This window comes from Dendrobium catenatum, unplaced genomic scaffold (genome assembly GCF_001605985.2).
Source record: "Dendrobium catenatum unplaced genomic scaffold, ASM160598v2 fragScaff_scaffold_631, whole genome shotgun sequence".
NCBI lineage: Eukaryota > Viridiplantae > Streptophyta > Magnoliopsida > Asparagales > Orchidaceae > Dendrobium > Dendrobium catenatum.
The window spans coordinates 1-7005 of NW_021319093.1; positions in this window are offsets into that span (position 1 = coordinate 1).

The following is a 7005-nucleotide window of genomic DNA, read 5'->3' on the forward strand; positions in this document are numbered from 1 at the left end:
CTTACCATTGTCCTGGACGATAGGCTCAAATCAGAAAGAATCCGGCCGCCAACTCTTTTAGGTAATTTATTATCTTAGGCATTGTACATGATATCTTCCTGGATGATACAGTACAATTATGCATAAATTAGTCTGGTGCTTAAGAAAAATAATTAAGGTTTGATTGGTCGATCATATCGTCCTGAACGATCGAAAGATTGTACTGGACGATCAGTTGAAAAACCTTAGTTTCTTCCTTAATCGTCCTGGCCGAACAGTACGATGCATTAGACGATATTTAATGTTTTGAACTAATCGTCCTAATGGAAAAGTACGATGTGCTGGACGATCATTAATTTTTTGAACTAATCGTACAGGACGATCCATGTATCTTCCTGGACAATAAGTTATTTTTTCATCATCTAACATGTAAAGTCTGGCCGAACAGAATGATGTTCTGGACGATATTTCTTATTTTGAACTAATCGTACAGGACGATTAGAACAAACACATCTTCTAATTGTCCAACCCTCCCAGATCGTCCAGGCCGTATTGGCTGAAAATACACAAATCGTACAGGATGATCTGTCGATCGTCTTGGACAATCTTTGACGGCTAGTTGAAATTTTGGACAAATTTGAAGCCCTTCTATATAAGATCTCTTGTTTACTCAAGATTAATTTTTTGTTGTTGTCTTGACCTGAGAGAGCCAAGAGAAGGAGAGGGAGAGCTTGGGAGAGAGAGAGAGCATCTTGTGAGGGGGAGTTTGTGAGGGGTTCACAAATGTTGCTCTAAGCAAGGATCCGAGTTGTCTTCTCCAGTCATCGTCCCTAGATCCTTGGAGGTTCTAGAGAGGTCTACTTCAGCGATCAATCGATGTTCTCTATCTGCTTCAGGAGGAAGTCAAAGGAGGTCGGGTTCTCTGCCTCACCGGAGTCGGTGGAAAGGAGTTTTGTAAAGGCTTTTCTATCTTATTGTGAGAGCAAAAGGAGAGTCACTGAGTTTAGTGCAATACACGGAGGAGAGGCTCCAGGGAGTGGACATAGGTCAAGTTGATTGAACCACTATAAAACCTGATGTGCTCTTTCTTATTGCATTTCCATATTTAATTTCCGCACTTTATTTTTTCTGGGTGATTGTTTGGTTTAGATCGTGATTTATATTTGATAATTTTTTTAAACACCAATTCACCCCTCCCTCCTCTTAGTTAGCCTCGGGCTAGTTCATAAGGGCTTACCATCTCTAACGAACTTTCATAATTAATATCATTCCAGCATAAATCATCTAAGATTTTTTTTTAATGTATTTGGTCTTTCCAATGTCATCATCTTAATAGTAAGACTACTTCTCACTGATTATCATGGATTGAAGTATATTTTTTTATTTATTTAAATCTTCTTAACATGACTATAACAGAGGCAAAATGAGTTTCAAGTACAACTAATATTCTCAAATTTGTGAAATCATTAAAGATGGACAATCTCATAGAGATTTATGATAAAATTTCTAATCAAAACAGCGTTACCTACAATCACTGTTATCCAATGGCAATCATATTAATGATTTCATTTGTCTCAGTAATTTTGGCTTCACAAAAATTTTCAAAGTTAGATTTAAGTATATGCAATACAAGAAGTCTAGAAGATATGAGAATATGTTTGCTCCACTAGTAGTCCTGCAGCTCTATATATTGGTGTATTATCATTTAGAACCTAAACAACATTTGATAGCCCAATCATCACTATCACCTCTTTGATCAAATTTGAAACAAAATATTTTTGTTTGTATCGCCCTTCATAATTCACTGATTTGATGAACATTGGATAATTTTCTATAACAATCATTAAATTAATGAGTGGTCTTCTTTGAGGATCAGTCTAACCATCACACACTAAACTAACACCTTTCTCTTTATACACTCTTTTTATAGGTTCAAATAATGTCTCAATATTTGCTCTTTCCCTCTCTAATAATTTTGATCTTATTATATTATATTCAGGTGAAACATAGCCCATAAGGTTGTTATTGCATGCAAATATAAATGCATTCTTATAATAAGGATTTCTTACAAGGTTGAAAGGAAGTCCAGCTGAAAAAAACCATTCTTGTGATTTCACCAAGTTGTTCTCACATCTGTATATTAAATGCCTTCTTTAAAGAACTATTAGCAACATCTTTTCTTCTCTTAGGTTCATATCATTTCCCCCTAAATGGACCAATATTAACATTAGAAGCAATCTGATCAACTTTAAATGAGGAAGTAGTGTGGGATGAATCATGATGAGAGAGTAAATATATCTCTTTAGGAAGTGCCCTTTTGATTCTTAATTGAACTTCATCAACCTATATGTTCAACTCATTCAAATGTGAAGTAGTAATCTTATGGCACATTTTAATTTCATGACCACCGATTCTAAGTAAAAGTGCTTTCACCCTAGTATATGATCATTTGTAGGTAATATCACAATAATTGCATTTGAATGACACATTTTCTCCACCTTCAAAAATTTTTTCTAACTTCATAACATGATTCCATAAGGACATATTGGCTTATACATAAGGCTCTATTGAACCTTCACAACTCCTAGTTCCATCACCATTTGAGCTCATTTTTCTTTTAAAAAAACTTATGGAATGGAAAAAGAAGTCTTAGCATTACGCAACCATATCCAAACAAATATGTTAACATTAAACTTAGCTTTAATCTAAATATAAACCCATGATGAAGCCTACATTATTCCAACTTATTTAGATGCAAGGGGATCTTGAAAAAAATAAAAATATAATAAAAAATATGAAAAGATTAATGCTACAGCATTCAAATATACACTTTTGCTCAGATAAAAACTCAATACCTAATCTAACATATTCCTTAGAGCACCAATTGAGCTCTTAAACTAAAATTTGTAGGCATGAGCTGTTACTTGTGTTAAAAAAAAGGTGGTTTGACCAAGTATTTTTTCTATTTCAGTTGGATTACATCAAGGATCAGCCTTAAGCACATATCATTTTGCTTTAGTCATGGATATTTTCACTATACATTTGCAAGAGGTTGTACCTTGTTATATGCTGTTTGTTGATGATATTCTTCTTGTTGATAATACTAGAGAGGGAGTTGAAGGTAAACTTGAATTATGGAGGTCAACCTTAGAGTCTAAAGGCTTTCATTTGAGCAAATCTAAAATTGAATATATGGAGTGTAATTTTAGTAATAATAGATCTAGTGGGGGGATTATAGCTTTAGGCGATCAAATCATTAATAAGAGTACACGCTTTAGATATCTTGGTTCTATTATTCAGAGTGATGGTGAAATTGATGGGGATATTATTAGTAGAATTCAAATTGGATGGTTGAAGTGGAGGAATGCATCGGGCTTATTGTGTGATAGAAAAAACTCCCTCAAACTTAAGGGAAAATTCTATAAAATGGTGGTGAGACCTGCAGTGCTTTATGTCGTAGAATATTGGCCATTAAAAGATAAGCATAATATTAAGTGTTGTAGAGATGAGGATGCTCAGGTGGATGAGTGGCTTTACTCTTAGAGAAGGGATACAAAATGAGCATATACGTGAAAATGTTGGAGTAGCTCCGGTGGAAGATAAGATTAGAGAGTGTTGCTTTAGATGGTTTGGGGGCATAAAATGGCGGCCTTCCAATGTCTTGATTAGGAAAGTAGATGATGTATTAGATTTTACTTATGTTAATAGCGGTAGAGATAGACCTAAAAAGACTTAGTTAGAAAATATTAAAAATGATCTATCTTTATTAGATTTAAATGAGAATTCGACACTTAACATAACACAATGGAGAAAAATGATTCTTATAGTCGACCCCACATAGTGGGATAAAGGCTTGATATTATTGTTTTTGTTGTTGTATGAGATCACTAAAATATAACTCATTATAGTTGTCATATTGATAAGAATAAGAACTGTAGTTATATGCCCTACTATCAAAAAATGTTGAAGAAGAATACTATTTTTTTATTCTAATGAGTAGAAAGGGTGTATAATTTATAGGAGATATAGATCTCAACAAGTATAAAAAGAAAGTTATGTAATAAAGATAAGCTTAATCGTCCACATAAATGAGGGAAATATAAGATAGCAATTGATTGTATATTATGATTTGGATCGTACAATGCGATTAACAGAAAATTTTAAATATTCAATTTTACTCTCTATTGTGTGTACACGGTTGTCTAGCCAACATAAACTTAATACAAAAAATTATTCAAAAATAAAAAGCACATATTATGTCAAACACAGACTCACTTAGACCCTGACATTGCGCCATCTTGAGTCTTGATTTTTTAATTCTACTTAATACATGTTGTATCTAAAATGGTTATTGTCACACAAAAGGACTAATAAAGTAGGAATAAAAAATACTAATCCAATAATGTTTGTAATCATCAAAGCATAAAATCGGGCTCCCGGAATGCAATAATCTTCACTTTTTTATGATGACAAACATTTTTTGTTGGGATTTTAAATTTGTAGATTTCATTTTCAATTCTTTGCTAAGTTCTCCATCTCACTAAATGACTTATTTAAAATATGAGAAAAAATATTTTATTTTTTATTTTTTATTTGTACTTTTTAAAAGAAATGCAACAACATAAATACTGAAGAGGAAATAAACTGAATTATTCAAAAAGTAAGCAATACAACTAACTCGACTCCCTTCTTCTGCTTTTGACATCACTAAAAAAGGGACTAAAAACAAACCTACAATGCAAGGCAAAGAAATTAAAACATATAATATAATAAAGCAAAAACAAACGACAACCACTACTCATCAAATGGATCATGATCAGGTGTTGGTAGTGGTTGAAATTAGCTGTGCAAAACTGAAAATGCTCTTGAAATCAAGCTCGATCAGCCTCATGTTGTTGTTGCAGTTGCTCCCATCGTGTTATGGACTCTTGAATATGTGTCTCCAATCGCAACTCTAAACGATCAAATTGCTCAATCAAGGAGTTAGGAGGCGGTAGTTGGAAGGCTGGTGGCGGTGCTACATATGTTGGTGCCTTGGGGGCTAGTGCTTCCCCTTCCTCATCAAAATCATGTTCCTCTACAAGTGCTGCCCTACGATGGTCGCTATAGAGGATATGGGAGGTGCTATCGATGAAGAAGATAAGGAAATGGTTTGTTGGGGTTGAAAGTTTGTTAGGGATGTTAAGCGCTTATGAACTAGCTCAAGCTAATCAAGAGGGGGGTGAATTGGTATTTTAAAAATCTTTCAATAAAAAACACAAACTCAAACCAAACCAAAATTCACCACAAAGAAATTTAGTGCGGAAATTAAATGCGGAAAAAATAGTATTAAAGAACACATAAATTTATAGTGGTTCGGTGACTTCGGTCAACTCGACCTACGTCCATTCCCCAGAGGAGCCCTCCAAGTATTGCACTAAACTCAGTGACTCTACTTTTGCTCCCACAGCAAGGCGGAGAAGCCTTTACAAAACCTCCTTTCCATTGACACCGGTGAGGCATAAAACCAAACTTTTTTTGCTTCCTCCTGAAGCAGGCAGAGAACCTTGATCGATTGCTGAAGTAAACCTCTCTCGAACCTCCAAGAATAAGGGACGACGATCGGAGAAGACGACTTGGATCCTTGCTTGGAGCAACCTTTGTGAAACCCCTCACAAACTCTCCCTCACAAGATCCTCTCTCTCTCTCCCTCTTTCTCTCCCTCTCCTCTAGGCTCTCTCAGGTCAAGATAGCAACAAAAGATACTCTATTGGGTAGAACAAGAGGTCTTATATAGAAGAGCTTCAAAATAGCTCTTAATTGCAACAAATCGACTTTATCGTCCAGGACGATCAGCGCAAATTTCGCTCAATCAGCTTGGACGGTTTGGGACGATCAGAAGGTTTTTGCTCATATCATCCAGGCCGATAATATATCATCATCTACGATTACTACAATTCGAAGAATATCGTCCATAACATCGCCCTGAATGGGTGTCTGGATGATGTAAAAATAACTTAATCGTCCAGACCGATCGCGATCCAGGCCGATCTCACGATTGTCCCGGACAATTAGTTCAATTCATCACATATCGTCTAGAGCATTGCCTTGAATGGAACCTGATTGATGTTTTATTGTCCAAGAACAACTAAGATTTTTGAACTGATCGTTCCGGTTGATAATGATATCGTCCAGGATGATATGATCGAGCAATCAAATTTTAATTGCTTTCCTTAATTACCATATTAATTTAGGCATAATTGAAGGACATCGTCCAGGCCGATGTCTTGAACGATGATTAAAAATTAAAGATACCTAAATAAATCTGGCGGCTGATTCTTTCTGATTTGAGCCTATCGTCCCGGCCGATACAAATATCGTCCACGACGATGCACTTAATGATGGCTTCCTTAACCAGGATGCCCTAATTAGGGTTTCTATTTTTAACTGATCATCCAGGCCGATTTATGGATCGTCCTGGACGATGTGAACAAAAATAATAAATTCTAAAAACAGTTAAAAACATTTCCCCCAAGTATGTGTATGCAAGGTTACTTAGCATCAGGAATCATATTGTTTAAATTGACTCAAGAAAAGGTAAAAGATTACAAACTGACTTATACCTAGTCTACCTAATCTTGAGCTGGCTTGAGTTGCAATCGATCTTGTGGACCTGAAGTGTTAGTAGGCAAGACAGTCTTAGAGAAGCAAAAGTATCAGAAATGTTTGCTATCATCAAAATTAAAATTCCTGAAATCAGATTCGCAACAGGGGTAGGATACATCAGGTTTTATTTTGCATCTAATACATAGGCTATGATGTGTTATAGTGCCAGGTTCTGTCTATAGCGTGCCCTCGGGTTCCTAGTGATGGTCGGATTTTCAATGTAGCGGATAAGCATGCCTGCCACATTAAATTTAGTGTCAATCATATATAAATTTATGATAACAGAGTTATAATGTTGACCCTATCGCTAATTTTCGGGATAATTAAGACTCTAAAGACGTGTTGATAATACAGGCATCCAAGACTAATGTGCTGACTAAA